Genomic DNA, 27,041 nt, shown 5'->3' with positions numbered 1-27,041 from the left:
TTTGAATGAGAGAGAGGAAGTTTACGATCAAGAACTCAAAATGCTTCACCGACATGACTGCACACATCCTCGAGCAGCTCCTAAGACTGCTCCTAGATGGGAAACCTTTCCCAGCAGCCCAGCAACTTGGCCGCACAGGGAGCGCATTCACCCCAGGCACCTCTGCTGGTCAGTCAGAAGTCCTGGTTCAAGTCTGGGGCCAGAACGGAACCATCCCAGCGATCTTGAATGATGCATTTACAAATATTTGACAAGTATCTCTTGAGCACTGCAGCAGATTACATTTTCCAAAGATGGCCATTACCACGCCACTTATCCCACATGTTCTACAAGGTGACCCTGCCACTCCCCATCAGTAGGTTGGGTTTATGTCTTCTTCTCTTGAAACTGGGTGGACTTCAGGGACTGGCTCAATCAATAAAGTATGGTGGATGTGCTTTGATGTGACTTCTGAAACTAAGTCATAGAAGGCGATACAGCTTCCGCCAGGCTCTCTTGCTCTTGGAGTCCAGCCACCATGCTGTGAGGAAGCCCAAGCCATGTGAAGAGGCTGTAGACAGGTGTTCCCGTCAACAGCCCCAGCTGAGGCCCCCAGGGGGCAGCCAGCATGAACTACCAGACTTGTGAGTGAGGCAGTCTTAGACATGGCTTCAGCTCCAGCCACTGTCTGGAACAATCACATGAGGGACCCCAAAAGCGGAAGAAACTCAAAAGTGGAGCCACCTAGCTGAGCCCAGTCACGGTTCATCAAAACAATGAGAAAGGGGCTTCCCTGGTGGCGCAGTGGTTGAGAATCTGCCTGCCAATGCAGGGGACATGGGTTCGAGCCCTGGTCTGGGAAGATCCCACATGCCGCGGAGCAACTGGGCCCGTGAGCCACAACTGCTGAGCCTGCGCATCTGGAGCCTGTGCTCCGCAACAAGAGAGACCACAACAGTGAGAGGCCCGCACACCGCGATGAAGAGTGGCCCCCACTTGCCGCAACTAGAGAAAGCCCTCGCACAGAAACGAAGACCCAACACAGCCATAAATAAAATAAATAAATAAATAAAATTAAAAAAAAAAAAAAAAACAATGAGAAATAGTAGAAAATAAAGCACCGTTGTCTTATGCCCTTAAGCTTCAGGTGGTTTACTATGCAGCAATAGGTAACTGCAGCAAGTACTTACTATGTGCCACGCACTCTGCTCTCTGCTAAAAAAAATTCAGCAGTGAAGTTGACTCTGTGCTGCCCTCAAGGAGAGAACAGCCCAAGGGGGAGACAGAAAAGTTGCCAATCACAAGCCTATACCGTATGAGAAGGTGAAGAGGAGCACGTGAGGGTCTCCAGGAACAAACCAGAGTTGAGGACGCTAACAAAGCCTGAGGACATCAGGGAAGGCTTCCCAGAGGAGAGGATTTTTAAACTGAGTCTTGAGAATGAATCAGTGTCAATTAGATAAAGGAGACAGAGTTCTAATGCATTCTAAAGAATTTAAAGGAAATAGACCAGCAAGACAAGATAGGGAAAAAACTATGAGAAAGCCTTCTCACCTTTAAAAATACATTATAGAACCTCAAAATTTATACCTTAATAATTAAAACCTCAATAACTGATTGTCATACCAACAGACTAACTGACCAATGGAAGATCAGAAAGTCCAGAAATAGACATAAATGCCACAGGGATTTTGTATTTGTTAAAAAATGACATTCCAAAGATGAACTTTTCTAGAAATGCATCATATTGCACACTATATACAAGATCGAATCAATCAAAATTTGAATGCAAAAAATCAATCCATTGAAATCCTGGAAGAAAATACATGTGCATTCCTTTAAAACCTTGGGGTACCTAAAGAATTTCTATTTTTTTACTCAAAATCCAGAAACACTAAGAGAAAGATAGATAAATCCAACTACATAAGAACAAATTATATAATTATAAAAGGGTGAGAGAGAGAAACAAAGACACAGAGAGCAAGCAAGTGTGAATATTAAGCTAAGTCTAAAAGCTTAAGTTTAAAGACTTCTATCAAGCTGGAAGGTGGGTATAATGTCAACCTGAAAACTGCAGCTTCCCCTAAGCAATCCTAAGATACCTGCAGCTTCCTGTACCCAACTCAGGGCCTGGCACAGAGCAGGTGTTTAATAGGATATATTGGATGATGCAGTTTATGGAAGTCTAGATAAAGATGTAAGTTCTGGTTCAGTCCTCACTAGTTCTATGACCTATGATGTAAACTAATAGGTGTGTGTGTGTTCCACGTGCTGGGGAAGCAGGGCAGTCCATTGCTTCCCCACTGCCCTACCAGCTCATCCTGGAAAAACCCCGTCACTGTTTTCAAGGTAATGGGTTGATGATACTGTCATCGAGATTGCTAAGCAAAGCCAGTGAAGCAGCATTCAAGCAAGCCCAAGAATCAGGAAAACAGCAAAAAGGTTGCATTGTTTCATGGATTATATCTTGTGCCACTAACCCTAGTCTCACTTCCCCAAAATTTAGAACCTGGCTACAACTGGCTGAACCTTGATTTCCTCATCTGTAAAACGGAGACAATGACAACTACTTCAGAGAACATTTGAGAGCGTACACGGGAGTAATGCATATAGAAAGCCATGCCCAGCAGCACACAGGACATGACACAAGCTGCGTGTGTGGTCTCGGCAACCTCCACGATCGTCATGTGGTTACTTTGCCAGTAACATCGTGACAAACGTGCAGGCCAGTAAGCAATCTCCACTTGCACGTCTCTGCCCAGAGGGGAGCCCGTTTCTTCCCATTCTTTGTTTCCTGCCTTTAAGCCACGTTGCGTAGGTGAAAAGAACGTGTCACCAGAGACGCATGGGAACAAGGTGCACGTGGACCCTGGGGCGCTCTGGGCTGCTCCACAAGATGCTCCGTCACAGGCTGGATTTCGGGCTGAAAGACATGGAGCCATTAAAGTCCTGGGCTTTCATGTCTCACTCCTCCCTTAATCCAGCAAAGCTGGGGAGGCATTACGCGGATCAGGCGTTTTCAGAACAAGGTGGAGAAAGAAACATGCGGGGGCGAGTCACGCTCAGAAGACATAACGCTGCCCACTCTGAAGGTGCCGTCCGGCCCCCCTGCAGTTTGCCCTTTGCGTGGACCTAACAAAGCTCGCGTGTGGGGTGCCTGCCAATCATCTTTGGCTCCTGGTTCCATCATGCGGCCTCCAAGGACTCTGCCTAACCAAGCCTTCAGTCCCTGCCACTTTAAATCAAGGATTTGAAAGGTAGCTTCTGGAAGTTTTCTGTGTCTTTGGGAATGAAAATGACATTGATGAAGATCTCAGATGTTTCTCCCATTTCCAGGGTAATGAAATGGTTGGTGAATTTCCCGCGTGTGAAAAATTCAGCCACTGGAATAGTATGAGGTCAACTAGGCCATTGATGGATCAAAGCAAAGAGCTGGGAGTCTTCGGTTAAGTAACAGGGCAGTGAATACACGGAAAGATGGAGGCAAAAACTGAACCGCAGCATCTAATTCACGAGCCTTTGCGTGACTCGGATCTCGGCAAAGGCATTGGCGTGATCGTGCAATCTCAGAATCACTGGAGGAGCAAGATCCTAAAAAGTTTCCTACCTGGTCGCTGCTGGAGGCTGAAATCCCCTGTGTACCTCCCTCACCTAGTGGCCACCTGGCTCTGACAGCCGCCAGGCCTGAAACTCTACTCAAAGTATCAGGAAGGGAGGTTGTGCTCATCATTCAGACACCAACTTCTCTGTCACCTCCCCATCCACCTTCCAGGTCATTGTCTAATACGTTATCCTACTCTGTCTTCTTTTTTTTTTTTTTAATTAATTAATTAATTTATTTATTTATGGCTGTGTTGGGTCTTTGTTTCTGTGCGAGGGCTTTCTCTAGTTGCGGCAAGTGGGGGCCACTCTTCATCGCAGTGCGCGGGCCTCTCACTATTGTGGCCTCTCTTGTTGCGGAGCACAGGCTCCAGACGCGCAGCCTCAGTAGTTGTGGCTCACGGGCGTAATTGCTCCGCGGCATGTGGGATCTTCCCAGACCAGGGCTTGAACCCGTGTCCCCTGCATTAGCAGGCAGATTCTCAACCACTGCGCCACCAGGGAAGCCCCTACTCTGTCTTCTTAATAGTTACATTAGGTGCTGTAATCCACACTGGGGTTACACAAGCGTGATGTCACGTAGCTTGCTTATTGCCATGTAGGCAGAGCTGGAGAGCTTGTTTAATCTGTGAAAACTGGGCTTGGAGGAAGGTGAGAACTTTGCTATTTCCACATTTGTTGACAACCTTAAACTCTCATAGAGGAGTGGAAAGTCGCTGCTTAGAATCCCATTAAGTTAACAATGACAACAGAGATACTGACCACTACAAAGACGGCAACTCTACTCCTCATAACGGCAGCACTGATTGCATGAAGGACTCAGTAACCTCCTCAGCAGTAAAAAGAAGGGAGACATTTTAAGCTACCTTAAGGTTGCTTCCTAACCTATGGGGGAAAGATAAGCCAAATATCGCTTTGACTTTTGCACCTTGGGAGGAGATGAATTGAGTCTTATAAATGTGTTTTCATCTCACTGGCTGGCAGGTCTATGGCTCAGGGAGAGACTGAAGCTGAAGACATAGATTTAGGAGTTATCTGTACAGTCAATCGGTCAAGGTCTTGGAAATTAACGAAATTGTCGTAACAGAGAGACAGGAGTTGAATGGAGCAGGGAAGGAGTCCCAGAGAACAAGCCAACGTAGAAACAGTCAAAACAGTCAAAGCAGGAGTATTGGGAGACCAATGTTAAGGGAGGGGAGTGAGAGACATGAGGTAGCTCCTGCCAAGGGGGATTAAGAATGAGGAGGATGAGAACCCTCTTGGGATACTTGTCTGGAGACACTGCCTACCTGTAAATCCCATTTGCCTCTGTCAATTCAGATCCTGTGCCATGGAGACCATTTCTGAGAAACAGACTCAAGACACACAAAAAAATTTCTTTCTGTAAGACTGGTTCATGGAAACAGAACACGAGCATTGCTATCTTTTACGGGGGACAATTTAGGGCCAGTATTTATTCTTTGTAATGTCTGTTCTCTATTTCTTGGGTCAGAAAAACATGCTGCCAACATGAACAAACATTAAAAAATAAATAAATAAATAAGGGGGCTTCCCTGGTGGCTCAGTGGTTGAGAATCTGCCTACCAATGCAGGGGACACAGGTTTGAGCCCTGGTCCAGGAAGATCCCACACGCCACAGAGCAACTAAGGCCGTGCGCCACAACTACTGAGCCTGACTCTAGAGCCTGCAAGCCACAACTACTGAGCCCAAGTGCCACAACTACCGAAGCCCGCGCACCTAGAGCCCATGCTCCGCAACAAGAGAAGCCACTGCAACGAGAAGCCCGTGCACCGCAACGAAGAGTAGCCCCCGCTCCATGCAACTAGAGAAAAGCCCGCGCACAGCAACAAAGACCCAACACAGCCAATAAATAAATAAATAAATTTAGTTTAAAAAAAAAAAAGCCTTATTCTATCTGTAGTCAATCTTTAAAAAAACTCTTAATGTCTATATATAGTATACATATGCCTACATGTACATACAGAGAAGTCAGATTATGCTTGAGAGATGCAGACTGCGTGTAAAGCTAATTTATTTTAGTTTTACCTTTCTCCAGACTGCTTTAAAAGAGCACTGTCCCAGGAGCTGAGAATTCAAATAGTCTGTTCTGACTCTCACGTACAGAATGTCCAGCTCAAGCTAAGACATATCAAACATTTATCCACCTCCAGAATTTCAAAAATCCAGCCTCCTCCCTTCTCCTATTCCTGACCTCATCTGGCTGACACTGTGCTTCAATTCGGGCAAAGGGGATGAATCACCAGAATCAAAGCTGATGTCAGTACCTTTGTGTACTGGTACAAGATATGGAAACCTTGCCAAACAGTAGTGAAGGTTTATGAATGTTAGACTTGGAGTTTGAGAGAAAAGATTGTGCTGCACTTCACACATGGATCTGCTTTTTAATCTCTCCTGTTCAGATTTGGGATGAGCAATGTTGCTTGTGGCCAGAACTCTGGGGGTGAACTTAGAGGGTTGAGTCCTCACTCCCACCCCATCCCCAAGCAGTACCTGGAAGAGACCACAGGGAAAGAGGAAAGGTTTCAGGGAGGTAGGCTATTCACAGAGCCAGGTGCAGTGCTCGGGAGATACTGCACACATCTCTAACTTGGACATATCATTAATTCACACCATCCTTCTTTTTCCTACTCGACCTGGGTTTCTGAACCTCAGCCCTACTGACATTTGGGGCCAGATAATTCTTTGTATAGAGGACTTCCCTATTCATTGTAGGACATTTAGAAGTATCCCTACAATGCCAGTAGCACCCTCCCAGTTGTAGCAACCAAAAATGTCTCTAGATATTGTCAAATATCCCCTGGGTAGAAGCAAAATGAGCCCTGGTTGAGAACCACTGCGCTAAATGAACCAAGGGAGCCAATGAGGCTTTGAATAACTCACGCCTGAACTCAGTTAGTGCCAGAAAGCTTTCAGAATCTGTTCTGTTACCCTGGTGTCTCCCCCTACTCCCACCAGCGGAAGAGCCCAAGCATGTTTCAACTCTCTAACCAAAAGACCTTAATTTCTGCCATTACAGACTGTGGGTGGCATTTCCTCATTTCAGATGCTCTGAAGGATCTTCTAGAGTCTAGGACTAGAACAGGCTACCTTCTCTGCCCTTGCCAACAATTTTCATGTGATGTCTAACATCTCACTGGATCGCTGCAAGGCTGAACGCTTTTCCTCCCACCCGCCCCCACCCCTGCCTGAAGACAAGGCTGCCCAGTGTGTTTAAGGAGAAATCCATCCAGTGCCAGGCATGCCCACTGGATCCTTGTTTGAGCAAACACCCCTGCCCATCTGCTCAGCTTCAAAACCACACGTCTGTCTGGGGAGAGGGATTCAAGCAAAACACAGCAAAGAGCGAGGCCTCCAGGACTTAGTAGGTAGGGAGGAAGAGCCTCCAGGACTGATTTATTTATCCACCCAGTGGGAATAAAGGCAGAGCTGTGATCACAGGAGCTACGTGCTGCCTCGCCTCAGGGGATCTGCGAGGCCCAACGCCTCTGGTGGTACAGCTCCACGAAGGAGAAACTTCCTTAGTGAACTTAGCACCTACTGATGCAGGCAGGACTACACACCACTTACTTCACCTCTAAGTCTCTACTTCTCATCCAGTAAAAAGTCAGTTCTACTCTATGATATAAATCACAGCAAGATCCTTTTTGACCCACCTCCTAGAGAAATGGAAATAAAAACAAAAATAAACAAATGGGACCTAAAGAAACTTAAAAGCTTTTGCACAGCAAAGGAAACCATAAACAAGATGAAAAGACAACACTAAGAATGGGAAAAAATATTTGCAAGTGAAGCAACTGACAAAGGATTAATCTCCAAAATTTACAAGCAGCTCATGCAGCTCAATATCAAAAAAACAAACAACCCAATCCAAAAATGGGCAGAAGACCTAAATAGACATTTCTCCAAAGAAAATATACAGATTGCCAACAAACACATGAAAGGATGCTCAACATCACTAATCATTAGAGAAAGGCAAATCAAAACTACAGTGAGGTATCGCCTCACACCAGTCAAAATGGCCATCACCAAAAAATCTACAAACAATAAATGCTGGAGAGTGTGTGGAGAAAAGGGAACCCTCTTGTACTGTTGGTGGGAATGTAAATTGATACAGCCACTATGGAGGTTCCTTAAAAAACTAAAAATAGAACTACCATACGACCCAGCAATCCCACTACTGGGCATATACCCTGAGAAAACCATAATTCAAAAAGAGTCATGTACCACAATGTTCATTGCAGATCTATTTACAATAGCCAGGACATGGAAGCAATCTAAGTGTCCACTGACAGATGAATGGATAAAGAAGATGTGGTACATATATACAGTGGAATATTACTCAGCCATACAAAGAAATGAAATTGAGTTATTTGTAGTGAGGTGGATGGACCTAGAGTCTCTCATACAGAGTGAAGTAAGCCAGAAAGAAAAACAAATACCATATGCTACCACATATATATGGAATCTAAAAAAAAAAAAAAAAAAAAAAAATGGTTCTGAAGAACCTAGGGGTAGGATAGGAATAAAGACTCAGATGTAGAGAATGGACTTGAGGACACGGGGAGGGGTAAGGGTAAGCTGGGACAAAGTGAGAGAGTGGTATGGACATATATACACTACCAAATGTAAAACAGATAGCTAGTGGGAAGCAGGCACATAGCACAGGGAGATCGGCTCAGTGCTTTGTGACCACCTAGAGGAGTGGGATAGGGAGGGTAGGAGGGAGATGCAAGAGGGAGGAGATATGGGGATATATGTATATGTATAGCTGATTCACTTTGTTATAAAGCAGAAACTAACACACCATTGTAAAGCAATTATACTCCAATAAAGATGTTAAAAAAAAAAAGTCAGTTCTGAGAATAACAAACTTTGCCGATTCTACTTCTGAAATGCCTCTGGGCTCAGAACCTTCTTTTCCATCCCTACCATACCTCATACAGTGCAAGCTTCAGCTTCATTAGCTCACCTGGACTAATGTAATTGCCTCTTCACTGCTGTCTTAGCATCAATCAACCTTCCATACAGAGGGGCCTTTCTAAAACCCAACAGAATGAGAAAACATCCACATCCCTCCTCACCAAACACCATAAACAACGTCTGAAATAAAAGAGACACTGTCAAGCGGGGGAAACGGGAAACAAAAAGCACATACTTGCAACATTTGTAACAGATAAAACAATATGTAAATTTCTGCCTCTCTATTGTCCTCCACATATGTAAAGAGCTCTCACAAACCAATAAGCAAAATTCAAAAACAGGCAAAGGATATGATTAGGTAATATACTAAAAATGAGTTTTAAAATGGAAAATAAGAATATGGAAAATGTGCAAATTTACTTGTAATTGAGGGCCACAAATTAAACAAGTATTTTTTTAACCTTTTAGATTGGCACAGATTTACAAGTTTGGCAACACTCAGTGTTGGCAAAAACTCATGGAAATGGGAGTTACTATACTGGTTGGGAAAATGAATTGGTGTATAATTTATCTGAGGCAGTTTTTCTATATTACTGATACATTAGTTTTCTATTCCTATATAACAAAATCATCAAAACTGTAGTAGCTTAAAACCACACACATTTATTATCTCACAGTTTCAGTGGGTCAGGAGTGTAGGCATGACTTAGCTGGCTTCTCTGCTTAGTGTCTCACAAGGCTGCAGTGGTGTCAGTCAGGGCTGGGATCTCATCTGAGGCTTGGGGTCCCCTTCCAAGCTCATGCAATTACTGGCAGAATTCATTTCCTTGCAGCTGTAGACTCACTGTGGCTTGCTTCTTCAAGGCCAGCAGGAGAGATCCTCTGACTTCTAGACCCTCCCTCTGTTAAAGAGCTCACCTGATTAGGTCAGGCACACTCAAGGTAATCTCCTTTTGGATTAACTTAAAGTTAATAAATGAGGGATGTTAATTATATCTGCAAAATCCCCTCACTTTTGCCATCTAATGCAACATAATCACAGAAGTGACACCCCATCACCTTTGCCACAATCTGCTGGTTAGAAGCAATCATAAGTCCTGCTTACACTCATGGCGAGATAATTATACAAAGACAGGTCAGCAGAGATCATCTGATAATTCTGCCAATCACATATATGGACCCAAGTGTAAAATGTTCACAATTTCTGTCATAGCAATTTCACTTCTAGGACTTTATCCCAAGGAAATAAATAGGCTACATATACTCACACAAGCTTTTTCATCATTTCTCTGTCTGAAGACATGAAAATACAGAAGCAACCTATATGTCCATAAATATGAGATTAGTTATATGATTTATGATATATCTATATGGGATATCATCTATCATATAGACGTTTTAAAAAAGAACACAAGTGATCAAATATATTTAAATAAAAAAGAGAGCTATAATGTACTAAGTGGAAAAGGTAGCCTAAAGATCAAGTCTGTCTACACCTATAGCTATATTTATATTTATACCTAACTGTGTACATGAACATAAAATTCTGAAAGGACATACACACAGGTGTGGGTAGAAGGTATCTCCAGGCATGGGAGTAGTAGGTGATCTTTGTTTTACATGTGGTTTTCATGTCATAAAATTGTTTGAGATAGCTATGTATTCCTCATATAACAAAAAAGAACAATAGAGCTGTTTTTTTATTTTTTTAATTTATTTATTTATTTATTTATTCATTTATTTTTGGCTGAGTTGGTTCTTTGTTGCTGCGCACGGGCTTTCTCTAGTTGCAGTGAGCGGGGGCAACTCTACATTTGTGATGCGCAGGCTTCTCATTTCGGTGGCTTCTCTTGTTATGGAGCATGGGCTCTGGGTGCACGGGCTTCAGTAGTTGCGGCTCGCGGGCTCTAGAGCACAGGCTCAGTAGTTGTGGGGCACGGGCTTAGTTGCTCCGCAGCATGTAGGATCTTCCTGGACCAGGGCTCGAACCTGTGTCCCCTCCATTGGCAGGTGGATTCTTAACCACTGCGCCACCAGGGAAACCCTACAGCTGTTTTTTAAATGCTATGATATCTGTTAGTAAAAAGAGCTGTGTACAAAACAGTGTACCCAAGGGCATTTCAACTTCTGTAAAATATAAATGTGAAGAAGAAAACTTGTTAGGAAAGACACAACATTTTAGTAGTAGCTAGATAGAGATTGAGATGAGGGACATCTTCAGCTTCTGTTTCAGCTCTGCTTTTCTGCATTTTCAATATCACACAAACATTATTTTCATAGTTTTTTTCAAATCAATCCCTGGTATTTTTTTTAAATGTAGGAAAGAAACTGCAGGCAGAGAGAAGAGTAAGTCAAAAGGCCCTCTCACATCTGCTCTGGTCCCCAGCCCCTCAGCACAGAACACAGAATTCCTTCAGTGGTTTGACCCCGTCTCCCTCATCAGGCAGAGTGCACTGATGGCTCTGTCCTGTCTCATTCATCTCTCTGCCTCCGGTGCCCATCACAGGGCCTGCCACGCAGACGGTCCTCCAGGGCTGCCAAATCAATGAAGGAAGAGGATACTGGCAGGCCATGGGGGCCATCCAAGCTTATAAAGTGAAGTCAGGTGTTACAGCAATCATTTTACTAGCAGTGGTGGAGGACGGATTCTCGGGAGCAAACCAGGAAGCAGGGAGACCAGGCTGCCCAGTTTGTAAGGTGTGGGCCATTGAGGACCTAACACTAGGGCAACAGCAAGGCACATACACAGGAAGTAGAATGGGCAGATCTGGGGGAAGATGAGGTTGAGGCTTCAGGGCAGGGAAGCATCGAAGGCAACTCCCAAGGTCTGACTTAGACAACTGGGTGGTAATGTTTGCCTGAATAAGGGGCTAACCTTTTTTAGAGAGAAGAAATGACAAGCCCAAGTTTGGACATACTAGGTTTGAAGTCCATGAGTGACAGCCAGGTGGAGCCAGCAGGGGCCTCTTTCGTCACCCTCCTGGCTGTCACATACACATGGCTGATTCTGCAAGCCACAGGAGCTTAATAGATAAATGTCTTATGAGTAAAATCCATCTATCCCTCCTCAGGGATAAAATGCCCCCTTGCCTTAGGGTTCCACTACTTCTTGAAGCCTGGAGGGAGGATGGTACGATGGTGCTCATAGCATCTCGGGCACTGCATGAGCTGGATAACTTCCTGTGCAACTGAGACCTCGCTATTGTGCTCCCTGGGAAGATGCCCATCTGCCTGGCTCCCCTCTGCAGTAAGCACGTTCTCCGTCATCTGCCTTCCTGGGATAATGTGTGCTGCCTACATCCCCAGCCTGAAAACCCTTCATGCAGAATTGGCTGCACATTTCACAAAGCTGTAGGTGACTTCTAAGACTACAATGAGGAGGGACTTCCCTGGTGGTCCAGTGGGTAAGACTCCACACTCCCAATGCAGGGGGCCCGGGTTCAATCCCTGGTTGGGGAACTAGATCCCGCATGCGTGGCGCAACTAAGAAGTCCACATGCCACAACTAAGAAGTTCGCATGCCACAACTAAAGATCCTGCATGCCGCAACTAAGACCCATCACAGTCAAAATAAATAAATAAACATTAAATAAATAAATATTTTTTAAAAAAGACTACAATGAGAAGACTGACTGAGTAAATTACATCTGTAATTAAAGGACCTTAATCAAATCCCACCAAGGTATCATAGCAGGATGGCCTCCCACGAACACCACCCTTGGCCACTTAGGTTCTGCCTGACACTCAAATTATTTGCAAAACGGTTCCTACCACCTTGCCCACCTGCATTCCAGGCCTCTCCTTGGAGCCACAGCTAGTTTCCTAAACTTCCGTCATCACCCTGTCTTTGTGCTGTTCTCTCAGCCTTGACTGCCCTTCTTGGAGTAACCCAAGTGGTCAAGCCCTCTGTAGCCTTCAAAACCCCGCGGGGTCATCGTCTGGGTAGTCTTCAGCCCATCTTGAACAATGTGGGTCTGGAGTGCCTCTGTCCTGAGCCCTGTCAAGGCACTGCACCGTATCCATCTGCTTATGATTTGGTATCTCCTGATAAACTCTGAACTGAATTCAGAGGGCCGTGCCTGGTCTCAGCATCTTCCATCACTTATCACAGGGTTACATACTAACAAGCGGCAGCTGCTTCCTGGCTGAATGAGCTACCCCCTATCGTGGAATCAGTTCCTATTTATTCCAAACAGCACAAAGGACCGCCCCTTAGAATAAAGGCTTGGGGGCCACCTCTGGCTGTACTCTGCTCGTTTCCCAACATGCAATGTGCCCTCCACCCTCCACAACAGCCCCTTTCATGTTCCTATTATTCCAGTGGCTTCAATTCCCTGCTTGCAAGCTATCACCCTACCCATAACAAAAGCATCATCTACAAATTGCTTCATAGGCCATCAAGCATCAGCACGTGTCATGATTATCTGGGCGCTCGTAAAATCCTAGTGCAATTCACAGGCCAGACACCAACTTCCCCATTTTACTGATGAGGAACCGAAGCCCAGGCAATTACTCCAGTTCAGATAAGAAGTGGAGGTTTAGATTGGAACACAAGACTTGCAATTCGCAGGCTGAGCTCTCTGTGTTACCTCTATTACATAGTCTTTGATAAGAGTTCATTGTGTATGCTCTGCTCAGAAAGAGAAAACCTCTCGACTTTCTCCAGCATCTAGCTTGGGGCCTTGCAAACTTGCTCAATACATCATTGCTTGAATTAATGAATAAGTAAGCGTCCTTTTCCATCACGGCTTTACTATGCTCATCTGAAAATGAGCATGTTTAGGTGCAATGGTTCCCAAGGACCCCTCAGGACCTCCCTTTCCTGTAACTACAGATTTCCAGCAAGCAGACCAGCTGTCTTGCCAAGGCCTGGGCTGGGTAGATCGCAGGAGAACATCAGCCGTACTGATTGTGAAAAAGAAGCAACAACAACACCACCAAAAAAGAACTGAGACCATTTGGGGAAGGAATAATAAAACCTCACTTTCCATGATGCTAGAAATAATAGAGGACTCCGTGCCTCGTTACTGCCTCTACTTCTTGATGTCTTTGCCACCCCAGTGTCATTCATTCCCACTTTGCTAGCAGTTCCTTTCTTGTGCAGAAATGTAATTTAGTGGATGGCTTTTCCCACAACTCCGTGTCACTAACACATCCATTTCCTTCTCTGCTTTTAAAGTTGATGTTCCTTTGCCACACAATAGGCTGCACATTACCACTTCCTCCAAAGCCACACGCACCAGAGAAACTCCTAAAACCTCCTGCAGGTCTTGAGTGAGTGAGAGAGAGAGAGAGAGACCAGGGGGTGGGGGGGTGGGTTCCAAAGAGACCTGCTACTAGATGTCCTTAAGGATCCCGAGGAAGATTCAGCCACGTACATGGTGAGCTGCAGGATGATGATAGTAGTAACAAGAGTAGTAAACACTTATTATGCAATGCTTAGCTGTGCCAGGCACTGGCCCAAGGGCTTTCATATACTCTTCCATTTAATTCTCATGACAACTCTGTGAGGGCGGTGATATTCACATGCCCATTGTATAGATGGAAGAACCAAGGCACAGAGAGGTTAAGAAATTTGGCAGGTCACACTAGTTAGAAAAGGGTAGAGCCAGGCTTGGACCCCATGCAGCGTGGTCCCACATGTTTTTACTACTGTGCTATTCTTCTTCTCTCCTAAAATTACGTATGCCCCTCTTCCAAGCAGCATTCCTGGCCACCCCCTTCACAACACCAAATATTAGACAGCGATAGAGCAAGGAGCTTTATAACCAGTTAGAACTTATCTCCATTCCTGGCTGTCCCAAGATTACTGGTGTAATTGTGGGCAGACTGAATAACCTCTTTTTTTTTTTATTTTTTATTTTTGGCCACGCCACGTGGCTTGCAGGATCTTAGTTCCCTGACCAGGGATCGAACCCGTGCCCCCTGCAGTGGAAGCGTGGGATCCTAACCACTGGACCGCCAGGGAAGTCCCTCGAATAACCTCTTTAAGCCTTAACTTCTTCATGTATAAAATGGAAATGGTACATAGTTCCAGGAACCCTGGCAAACATTTAAGACATAAGAGACAATAAATGTCCTACATGCTCCAAATTTGGAAAAGTCCCAAGGCAGAGCTGGGGGACAGAGCACCCCTTCATTCAGTTATTCATTTACCCACCAACTGTTTATTGAGGACCGGCCATCTGCCATGCATTGCGTGGGGCGCTGGAGAAGCTCTTGTTGTCATGGAGCTTACTGTCTAGTGATGAGAGAGAGTAACGGGGGGAAAGCGGGGAGGGAGAGGATGCTTTAGACTAGCCCGAGAAATGACATCTGAGCTGAGACCAAAATGAGAAGCATCAGCCAGGCAAGGGAAGATCTGGAGCGGGGAGAACATTCCAGACAGAGAAAAACAACAAATGCAAACAGGCAGAAAAACCTTGAAGAGTTCCAGGAAAAGGAGTGAGGCCAGTGCAGCTGAAGCACAGTGCATGGCAGGGAAAAGAGAAGGAGATGAATTTTGAGAGGGAGGAGGGGCTAGATCACACTGGGCCTCTCAGGCCACAATAAATATGGAGTTTGGATTTTACCCTAAGTGCAACAGGTGCTTTTATGGGATTTTAAGCAGGGGAGCGAGATGATCTATGTTTTCGGAGCTCATTCTGGGTAAGAAGTACAGAACGAATAAAAGAGAACACGGATGGAATACACTGAGAGGTAGAACCGGGTGATTGAGATAAATGTTAGATTTCAAAACTTCACTCAGTAGATGGACAAGAATGGCATTTCTGCTTCCTCTCCCTAGGTGAGTTTCCCAATACACCTAGGAGAGAGGAAATTGGAGCCAACCGTGAGTAATCAATCTCCAGCCACCTTTCTGACTAGACTCCCTTCCTCCGTGTGTACCCAGCTCTTTTCAACCCGGGGCTCCCTTAGAAACTCCAGACTCAACAGCTGCCACAGAACCAACCATCTCCTCCCTTTTTCCTTTGCCTTATTGTAAAAACATTTGTACAAACAAATCAAATATAAGGGATTGGCATATAAATAAGCCCAAAGTAAGAAAAGTGAGAAGTAGACCCAAGGGTGTGTCAGCAGTTCTGAGCTTTGCAACACCACTGATGCCCGATGCAGGTGGCTTCAGGCACTCATGGGGCCGAATCAGGACTTCCTGCTGAAGTTGGATGGCCATGAGTCAACAATGCTCTAGTTAATGGATCTCCCCCATGTTTTTCCCACCTCTGCATTTCCTGGCCTTTTAAACAGTCATCTGGTGAGAACCCACAGATTTTACAATATTTTGCCTCCCCCTTTCTCTCTGTTGATACGCAGGACCTGCCACATTTTGAGACGCATCTGAATCAGTGATGTGGGGTCTGAGTTGGAGGGTCAAGCAGTCCTGCCAGAGACACGGAATGTGCTTTGTCTAAACCCTCAGGAGCTCAGGAACACTGTGGTTTTAGCTCGTAAGGAAAAGAGAATGAGTAGTATCCTAGGACAATGCCTCAGAAGCAGACTTTTTTCTCTTTGTCCTCCTGCTAATGATCTTTCCAACCCAGCACCAGTGTGGGTGGCTATGGTGGTGGAAGGGGAGGACTCAACAGAACACACCGGAAGGAAGTTCTCTCCTTCTCGTATTTGTCTTGTGCACCCATCCACCGAGCTAGGTGGAGATGCTTGAACCCCAACTTCCCTTGGTCCAGGCACCCACTGGGGTCAATAAACCTCCCTAAGGCCCTGAAAGCCAGGCCCCTCTGTTCCCTACATGACTCATGAACACCAAAGCTTCATGGCTGCCAAAAAGAGCACAAGAGTCCCCTTAGGGCTTCCCTGGTGGTGCAGTGGTTGAGAATCTGCCTGCTAATGCAGGGGACACGGGTTCGAGCCCTGGTCTGGGAAGATCCCACATGCCACGGAGCAACTAGGCCCGTGAGCCACAACTACTGAGCCTGCGCGTCTGAAGCCTGTGCTCCGCAACAAGAGAAGCCACGATAGTGAGAGGCCTGCGCACCGCGATGAAGAGTGGCCCCCGCTTGCCGCAACTAGAGAAAGCCCTCGCACAGAAACGAAGACCCAACATAGCAATCAATCAATAAAAAAAAAAAAAAAAAAAGAGTCCCCTTACACCAATGTCGCTGCAGAAAAATTAAGAAACACTGAGTGAAAAACAAAACAAAACAAAACCAACCCCTTAACTCTGCTGCCCCTCTGCCTAAGCTCTTCCTTAGCTGGTCTCACCACGTAAGACCACTTTCTTCCTGGACCTTCTCCTATTTTCCACCTACATCTTCTGCCCTGCCTGTGGCCCCCCCTCCAGCCACTCGGTTGGTGAAATGTCTTGTCCCTGCACCACACACAGTATAAAGGATCCTATACACTCAGAGTCATGAGAACACTTAAAGGTCACCAAGTCCAGTCTCCCTGACAATGCCTGGGGATGTCCACCCTCCAGAACACAGCAGATCCTCAAGATATGCTTGTTGGAAGGAAAAGGGGGTGAGGAAGAGGAAGGAAGGGACAAGAATGCCCCACTCTTTTTTTTCCCCTCTCCCAGGAGGGCATTATGCTAAGTGAAAGAAGCTAGACAGAGAAAGAGAAATACTGCATGAACTCATTCACATGTGGAATCTAAAAAAAATTAAAAAGTCAAATTTATAGAAACAGAGTAGAATGGTGGTTGCAGGAGCTGGGGAACTGGGGAAAATAGGGAGAGGTTGGTAAAAGGGTACAGACTTTCAGATATAAAACGAAATAGGTCTGAGGAGCTCACGTATAACATGGTGATATAGTTGTAACACTGTATTATATAACTGGAATTTGCTAAGAGAAGAACTTAAGAGGTCTCACACATGCAAAAAAGGTAAATAGGTGAGGTGATAGATGTATTAAGTCAACGGAGGAAATCCTTTCACAATGTATACATATATCAAATCATCACATGGTACATTTTAAACACATTACAATTTTATTTGTCAATTATACCTTAAGAAGGGTGGAAAAAAAAAAAAAAAGAATGCATTTACACCTGCCCTGGAGCCTGTGAAGATGGGTGACATAGTCAGAGCCAGGCCTTATGGCTGAATCCATGCCCCACAGTCGGGCTCAATCCATTTCTGCCTCAGGCCAGGACTGACCCTCAGGACAAAGCCTGCAGTGGGGGGGCTCTTGGCCCTTGCTTGGGGGGACAGGCAAAGAGATCCAAAAGCCAGGTGGGACCTAGTGACACTGACCTCCCAGGTCCAGCTGTGCTCATCAGCCCCTGAGTGAGAGGAGCTGTGGGTCTGCAGGCCCTTGTCACTTCCCGCTGGTGTTAATTTACTCACTTCTCAGACATCTCCGCAGAAAGGTCAAGGGCTGGATAAGTAATCACGGATGAGCTAATGCCTCGACCCAGCCATCGGTTCTCACCCTCAGTTTTTGCAAATGTCTCACTATCCTATCCAAATATGCTTCTGACCTTGGAGCGAAGGATGGTCTTGGCAAAGTCTGTGAAAGATTGACTTAAAAGGATTGAGGGTTTCAGAAATCAGCATAACGAACAGTGTGAGCAAAGACTGACCTGGTACAGGAACCAGCCACTGGGGCACTGCTGTGGGGTGACATGTGGATACCAGGAAAGGGGGTCTCAGTCCCCACTATGGGAGCTCAGAACCTCCCACCTCAGTCCACAACTCAGTGGTTCTCAGGTTCTAGGATGCATCAGAATAACTGGAAAATGTGTTCATCATGCAGGGTCTGGGGCCCGGGCCTCAGAGAGTCTGATTCTATAGATGTGATCCAAGGCTCAAGAATCTGCACATGACCAAGATCGCCAGTGAGCCTAACGGAGGTGGGTCCTTTGCTGTTCAAAGTGTGACTGCTGGACTGTTAGCAAAGGCATCATCAAAGGACTTGGTAGGGGGCTTCCCTGGTGGCGCAGTGGTTGAGAATCCGCCTGCCAATGCAGGAGACATGGGTTCGAGCCCTGGTCCAGGAAGATCCCACATGCTGCAGAGCGACTAAGCCCGCGAGCCACAATTACTGAGCCCGTGTGCCACAACTGCTGAAGCCTGTGCTCCTAGAGCCTGTGCTCCACAACAAGAGAAGCCACTGCAACAAGAAGCCTGTGCACTGCAACGAAGAGTAGCCTCCACTTGCCGCAACTAGAGAAAGCCCACGTGCAGCAACGAAGACCCAACGCAGCCAAAAATAAAATAAATATATAAATTTATTAAAAAAAAAAAAAGGACTTGGTAGAAATGCGGAATTTCAGGCTCCACCCCAGACCTACAGAATCAGCCTGCATCTCACAGGCTCTGCAGTGATGCTCGCGCATGTTGCAGCGTGAGAAGTGCTAACTCAGATCGCACTGTGAGCCCAGTGAGCTCTTCTCTGGCGCTTGACTTCCCCTGACTCTGTGACCCCACTCCCTATACCTCTATTTCCTTGAGGGACTCCGTCCATCCAGGGATAAATACAACTGTTGTCCTGTACCTAATCTCACAGGGAGACACGCACACATCTAACTAGCAGGACTGATGTGGTAGGGATAGCCCTGTAAAGCGGGGACCTTGGCAGAGCCAATCTGAGGGCAAGAGACTCAGCACTGAAAAAATATGGAGGCTGCAGCCTTGCTGCCTGCTCACAGACTTCAGCAAAGAAAAGAACAGTCGCTCACGCAACCCACATTTGTTGAGCACCTGCTAGGTGCCAGGCCCTGGGGGAATGACAGACGCCATTCATATAATGCCTTTTGGTTGATAAAGTACATTCACATCCATTCTCTCATTTAACTGCACCTGCAACAGAGAGACATGACAAGGCTGGGATACAGAAAGCATGATCCGCATTTTACAAGTGCTGAAAATGAGGTGCCAAGAGGCTAAGTAACTTGCCCAAGATTAAGAAATAGCATTCGAGCTGGGATCCCCACCAGGTCCGTCTGATTTTAGATGCTGGTCAATGCAGTGAAGGGAAAGGGGAAGGCAGTTAAAGGGGAGAATAGCAACATTCACAGACTGGTGTTGATTTTGTTACAGAGAAGGTTAAAACAGCTCAGGAGAGGATGATCCCCCAGTGGTGACTGGGCTGGTCCAACACATATGATGTCAGGGAATCTGTGGTCATTCTGTTCCCCAAGTTTATGAGCCACCTGTTCAGATGTTGTCCAGGAGAACAGCCTATGATGATGGGCATCTTCTAGACCTGTGTGGTCCCATCCTCTAGCCACCAGTCATGTGATGCTACTGAAATGTGCCCTTGGAACATGCCTAGTGCCACCAAGAACTGTTTAGCTTTATTTAACTTTAATTTAAATCTTGTAGCCACACAAACAAGAGAGACCATATCCCTACCCACAGGTGCCTCTGTTCCTCAGCTCCAGCCAGTTGCTGCCTTGATAAAGGCAGGCCTGGTACCAACCCATCTTTTTTTTAAAATTCTTAATATATTATCTTTTATTTCTAATTAAACTTTTTATTTTGAGATACGTGTAGGTTCGCATGCAGTTGTAAGAAATAATACAGAGAAATAGGCCTTTTACTTAGTTTCCTCCAGTGGCAACATCTTGTCAGACTCTAGTGCAATATCACAAAAGGATATTGACATTGATTCAGTAAAAATACAGAACATCTCCATCACCACAAGGATCCTGTCAAGTCTTCTTTTAAAAGACACAGAAAATCTGGATTTTTGGTGAAACAACCCACTCTGTAAATATCGGCAATGAATTTTCATGTTCTTAAAACCTTATGAATATTCACTATACAGTGTCATTTATTTTATTTTTTTTTAATTAATTTATTTATTTATGGCTGTGTTGGGTCTTCGTTTCTGTGCGAGGGCTTTCTCCAGTTGTGGCAAGTGGGGGCCACTCTTCATCGCGGTGCACGGGCTTCTCACTATCGCGGCCTCTCTTGTTGCGGAGCACAGGTTCCAGACGCGCAGGCTCAGTAGTTGTGGCTCACGGGCCCAGCTGCTCCGCGGCATGTGGGATCCTCCCAGACCAGGGTTCGAACCCGTGTCCCCTGCATTGGCAGGCAGATTCTCAACCACTGCGCCACCAGGGAAGCCCCAGTGTCATTTAGATTGAGTTCAACAACTGGCAAAACTCATCTAAGGTGGTAAAAGGTAGGATAGTGGATATCCTTGGGGTGAGGACAGTGAAGGGGATACAAGAGTGGCTTCTGGGGTTCTGGAACTGCTATTCCTCAATCTTGGTGCTTGTTACATGGGTATGCTCACTTTGTGAAAATTCATCAGGCTGCATATATCTGACTTGTACACTTTTCCACAGGTATGCGAATAAAAACTTGGCTTAAAAAAAATGGAGTCTCTACACCAACAACCTTACCAATGAAGGTACCACTGGAATAAAGAGAATTCCAAGCTACAAGACAGATGTGACATTCTTATCAAATATTTGTCAACGTTCATTGAAACAGATATGGTCATGAGACGTTCATCAGCTTCTTGAAAATAAATTAACTAATTAATTTGAGTAGCCACATGTGGCCAGTGGCCACCCATAGTGAACAGCACTGGATAGAAGGTCACGAGGCCATCACTCTTTGTTCTACTGCATCTGAACAGAACACACTGGAACAAGCAGGAAAAGCACTGCTGGCAGTAGTGGAACTTCTGAAGGACCCCAAAGTGGCTGCTTCTCTTCAGAAGCTCAGTGGAAAGCAGTCTGCTGAAGCCTGTGTTCTCAAGGGGAACAAGAGCACCCGCAAAGGGTTGGTTCTTGGGGGTGAAAAGAATCTTACTCTTTCTATGTACGTATAAAGCGCAGTACATACATGTTCATGGAAGTCAGGAAAATGAGGCTCCTGGGGGAGTCGGGGGTGGTCAATACTTTTTAAAAGATTGAAAACACTGTTAAAGTGAAAAGCCAAGTAACGGCACCACACAAAGAGGATTTCTGCTCTCACACCCAACGTGATCAGCTTGTTTGCTGTACGTGGCCCTTTGAACATTACCAGCGAATTGCTTCTACCTTTTTTACCGCCATGAGTGTCTACCATGGAGAGTGTCCATCATGGAGAAGCACCATGTTCAGTTGCCATGGCGTCCCCATCAGATGGCACCACTCGTTCTGAATTAGAAGTGGTCCTGAGCACACCTGTGTTCATAGCAGCATTATACACAACAGCCAGAGGGTGAAACCCAAGTGCCCACTGGTGAACGAACAGATAAACAAATGCGGTCTATCCATACACTGTAATACTGTTCACCCTTAAAAAGGAAGGCAATCCTGACACATGCTACAGCATGGATGAACCTTGAGGACATTTTGTTAAGTGAAACAAGCCGATCACAAAAGGACAAATGCTGTGTGATTCCACTTATACAAGATACTTAGAGTGGTCCACAGAGACATAAAGTAGAAGGGTGGTTGCCAAGGGTTGGGGGAGGAGGGGATGGGGAGTTGTTTAATGGGTACAGAGTTTCGGTTTTGCAAGACGAAGGGAATTTTGGAGATTGGATGCAAGACAATGTAAATATACTTAACATTCTTGAGCTGAACACTGAAAAATGGTTAAAATCATAAATTTTATGTTATATGTGTTTTACCGTAATTTTAAAAAATGGAAGGAAAAAAAAGCAATTCTGAGCAACATTTATGTCAAGGCCAGATCTTGGAAATTGGAGGTTACGACTGAGCCACCAACCACGGGTGGGATGACTGTCCACACTGGACAGAAGTATACTGTTATGTCTGCCAAAACCATGATTCAGAAGTCGAGCAGGGCTCTGCAGGAGGTTGTCCTAAGTGTGGCCTTTTTATCACTCATCAATGACAATTCTTACACTTGGACCAACAAAACGCTTCCTGAACACATAGAAATAAAATAACAAAACCTGAATGATGGAGACTGCCAGCATGTGAAGGTGATGAGAGCGTGAGGGTGCTAGAGGAATGCGGGAGGGGCAGAAGATTAACACAGGGGCTGGGAGTGCAGGGGGAGGGGAGGGGAGGGCAGGGGGAGAGGGATCCATGGGTGCTTGCTTTGCTGCAGGGTCTTCATCACCTTCGTGGCCCTGGGGCGTCAGGGGGAGGGTCCTCACTCTGCCCTGCTGACCCTCACCCTCAGTGTAGCTGCTGTTCCCTCCTACAACTACAGCTATTTACAGCATCTTCACTCAGACCCAGAAGCAATGACAATGAACATGAATGTATGTGATGTGTCACAGCTTTAGAGCATCTTCCCATGACTCACTCATCATGAAAACTCTATGCCCTGGTGGGATTCTTACCTGCACCCATTTTACAGATGAGGCAACTGAGACTCGGAGCAGTAAAGCTGTCTGTCCAGGGAATACCCAGAAGGTAGACTCACATCCGGACCCCCAGTTCTAAGTTCCAAACTGTGTGTGTGGCATCTCATGGCCTCAGCTGCCCCTAGAATAAGTGAGACCTCAATGGCTCCAGCTGGGGAGTCCCATGTATCACCAGCAGCCTTAGATGCTGCCCTAGTCTCCTTGTCTGATGAACATGAATCATGATATCACCCTGATAAAGGGACTGCTGTTAGGAAGGATTAATTCATTAATGGATATGAGGCCTCTGGAAAGCCACAGTGTGATATAAATACTTGTGTTGTCACCTTTGCCTCTCTGTTGCAGAATGAAAAGGACCAAAGTCCCCCCCATTGTCTTGGGTAATAGCTTCGATTTGGTGCAGGGAGGGAGGAAGGAGACTGTCTGGGGATAAACAATGCTGAGTTGTTCGCACAGCACAGGCCGGGGAAGGGAGAAGGGGGCTGGGGCTTCAGTCTTCCCAGACAGCTCTGTGTCTGTGCTCCTGAACTTCTCCCCACACCACCTCTGCTGGACACACACACACACACACACACACACACTTAGTCCAACTCTTGCCCTAGAAAGGACACCTCATAGCCTCATAGCAGCCTCTTGTGAAGAGAGCAAAGGTAACTCACATCACAAGTGTAGTGATTTCCTTCCTGGAGGTGTATTTTCAGTGATCATTTCAAACTCTGTAGACCACACCCATGGTGACCAAAAGGTCAGGTGGCAAACAGGGCTCAGACTGGATATATTCCAGTTTTCTACTGCTGCATAGCTGTCTTAGCTTGGGCTGCTATAACAAGATATCATACGTTAGGTTGCTTAAATAATAGACACTTACTTTCCTATAGTTCTAGAGGCTGGAAGTCTGAGATCAGGGTGGGTTCTGGTGAGGACTCTCTTCCTGGCTTTCAGAAGGCTGCCTGCTCACTGTGTGCTCACATGGCCTTTCCTCAGTACATGCATGTAAAGGGCGGGGGGGATGTGGGAAGAATGCATGTGCTCCTATGTTTCTTCATCTTCTTATAAGGGCACTAATCCCATCTTGGTGGCCCCACCCTTTGATGACTTCATCAAAACCTATCTATCTCCTAAAGGTCCCACCTCCAAATACAATCACATTTGGGGTTAGGACTTTAACATATGAATTGGGGGGGGGGACACAAACATTCATAACAATAGCAAACATTCCAAAACATGGTGGCATAAAACAACAAGCATCTTATTATGGTCATGGATTCTGTGCATCAGAAATTTGGTCAGGACCCAGTAGAGATGGCTTGCTCTGCTCTACAATGTCTAAGGACATTGACTAGGAAGACTGAAACAGCCATGGGTGATTTGGGTGGCCCAGGGTTGGAGCAGGTGGGGCTGGAGGAATGCATTTCCAACAAGACTTCAATCGTATGCCTGGTGCCTGGGTTGGGCTGGCTGAAGGTCAGTTCAGCTGGGATTGTCACCTGGAGCACTAATATGTGGCCTTTCCAGGTGATTTGGGCTTCTCACTGCTTAAAGAGCTCTGAGAAACAGCACCTCCGGAAGAAACAAGGATCCCAAGAGACCACCTTCGGAACTCACATCACTGCTGCTTTTCTCAAGGGGAAGGAGCAGTCACCAGCCCTGCCCAGATTCCAGGGAAGGGAGCAGAGAGTCTAGTTCTTTGTGGGAGGAATGCCAAAGAATTTGGGGTCATGTTTAAAAACCACCACATGGCTTTGTATAGGACAGAGTCAGAGTTTGGTATAGGACTTTGCATATCCTAGTCCCAGACACCACCCGTAGTCCCAGGGGGGAGGTGATTCAGAATATTCTAATACTCTGGATGATGTCATTTTGTACTCCTTTAGGGCATAAGAGTAAGGAATTCTCCAAATGTTAGGGTCCTTTGGGGACCCAGGTCCATGCCTTTATTTTATCATTGAGGAAACTGAGAATAAGAGAGGTCACTTGCTATACCCAGTGTCACAGGGCTGCTAAGTGAAGCAGCCAGGATTCACCGACTCCAAATCCAGCGCTCACTCTGCTCCTCAGCTGCCGTCGTGGAGAGCTGGAGCTGCCGGTTCCTTTCTATCAAGGTGAGACATCTGTCTTTAGAGCTGGGAAACCCACTGCAAACAGAACCTGCTAGTAGCCCTCCCTCTAGGGAGAGGGGAAAGGAGCAAGGTGGTCAGGGGGTTTTTACAGATGGGGGGGCTCTGGGCTGGCAGGCAAAGGTGAGCGGGTCGGCCCGGCCCCCCAGGTCGGGTCTGTGATGGGCAATCGGATAAACACCTTTGGAGCAGAATGCGTGTGCATCCGACTGTGTGCACATTTTTAAATATACATTTCACACCCATATGCAGATCCCACTGACATGCGACAAATGTGCAGTGGCCTCCAGGAGTTGTTCTCCAAAGAAGCACTTATTTCATTTGACTCCAGGCATCCAAGCCTCAACAGATGCCAGGATTCAGACAGGCGGTGGGAAGCTGACTCCAATTACGGCAGGAAGACCCAAGTTCGACAGTGGGAAGAACTGTCTCTGGAACAACAGCTTGGTTCTCCAGATTCTTCAGCAATGTGGCACTGTAGACTCAATACACACCCAGACAAATAAGAGTGCTCCCTGGAGGTGTGAGGAAGGAATCCAGTTGATCGAAACTGGATTTTAATTCATACCCCAGATTTTATGGAACACAAAGACTCCACAAAGGGTATGGCCCTTGGTAAGCACTTCTGATTTAAATGAAGGCTCGGTGTCTCTTTTTCGAGCAGATATATTTTTTTTAATTTTTATTTATTCATTTATTTATTTATTTTTGGCTGCATTGGGTCTTCGATGTTGCGTGCGGGCTTTCTCTAGCTGCAGCAAGCAGGGGCTACTCTTTGTTGCGGTGCGCGGGCTTCTCATTGCAGTGGCTGCTCTTGCTGCAGAACACAGGCTCTAGGCGCGCGGGCTTCAGTAGTTGTGGCACGCAGGCTCAGTAGTTGTGGCCCACAGGCTTAGTTGCTCCATGGCATGTGGGATTTTCCTAGACCAGGGCTAGGAAACCCGTGTCCCCTGCACTGGCAGGCGGATTCTTAACCACTGCGCCACCAGGGAAGTCCTGAGCAGATATTTTAAAGAGATGAATAGGAAGACTTGGACTTGAAAATCTGAGAACGGAGGCCCTGCCACCTTTTCCAAATGAATCTGTAAGATAGGAAAGGGCTTACTATCATTTAAATAAGTTCCTGCTGTGCACCAGGCACTTCTGCTGCTTCTTTTTTTGGTGGGGTGGAGGGTATGCAGAATAAAACCTTTATTAAGATATAACTAATATACTCCATAATTCATCCAAAGTGTTCAATTCAATGAATTTTAGTACATTCATAGAGTTGTGCAACCATCATTAAACCAGTTTTAGAACATTTAATCACCTCAAAAAGAAACCCCATACACTTTATCAATCACCTTCCCAATTGTCCCTTAATCCTCCTGCCCTAGGTAACCACTGATCTACTTTCTGTCTCTACAGATTTGCCTATTCTGGACATTTCATATAAATGGAATCATACCCTATATGGTCTTTTGTGATTGACTCTTTTCACTTGGCATGTTTTCAAGGTTCATCCATGTTGTAGCATGTATCAGAATCCCATTCCTTTCTACTGCCAAATAATAGTCCCTTGTATAGATACACCACATTTTATTTACTCATTCATCAGCTGATGGACATATGGGTTGTTTCCACTTTTGGACTATTGTGCATAGTGGTGCTTTGAACATCCATGTACATTTTTTTCTGTGGATGTACATTCTTATTTCTCTTGGGTATATACTTAGGATTGGGACTGCTGGGTCATATGGTAACTCTATACAACTTTTTGAGGAACATCCAAACTTTTCCAAAGTAGCTGCTCCATTTTAAATAGGTACCAGCAGTGTATGAGGGTTCCAGTTTCTCCACATCCTTACCAACATTTATTATTGTCTTTTTGCTCAGAGCCATGTTAGTAGGCATGTAGGTGCTTTCCTCATATTACCTCATTTAATCTTCACAGCATTACTACAGGAGCCACCTACTACTACCATCATCCCATTTTATAGATCACAAGACTGAGGCTCAAAGAGGTCAAGTCACTTACCTGCCAAAAGTCACACCACTGGGAAAGGAGAGTGAAGATTGCTGTCAGGTCTGCCAGATGCTCCTTCCACTGCCCTGTAGCCCCACCCATCCTCTTAGGCCAGTTCTGCCCCCAGAGCCATCTCTGCAGGTTCTCTCTGTGC

At 45.8% G+C, this 27,041-nt stretch overlaps 1 protein-coding gene and 1 long non-coding RNA gene across 16 annotated transcripts in view; both read right to left on the bottom strand.

Annotated features, from left to right (window-relative positions):
* The window catches only part of PTPRT (protein tyrosine phosphatase receptor type T), a 1,098,035-nt gene that overhangs the window by 527,052 nt on the left and 543,942 nt on the right, over positions 1-27,041 (bottom strand). The window lies entirely within an intron of this gene.
* Positions 14,218-18,412, bottom strand: LOC309614099. The gene is made up of 2 exons (XR_014236019.1): positions 16,631-18,412; positions 14,218-16,328 (listed from the first exon to the last, which is right to left on the bottom strand). It is a non-coding gene; the product is annotated as an uncharacterized lncRNA (long non-coding RNA).

The sequence above is a fragment of the Balaenoptera borealis genome (assembly GCF_965194805.1).
Source record: "Balaenoptera borealis genome assembly, chromosome: 16".
Classification (NCBI taxonomy): Eukaryota; Metazoa; Chordata; class Mammalia; order Artiodactyla; family Balaenopteridae; genus Balaenoptera; species Balaenoptera borealis.
This window is presented reverse-complemented; position numbering and strand designations above follow the sequence as displayed.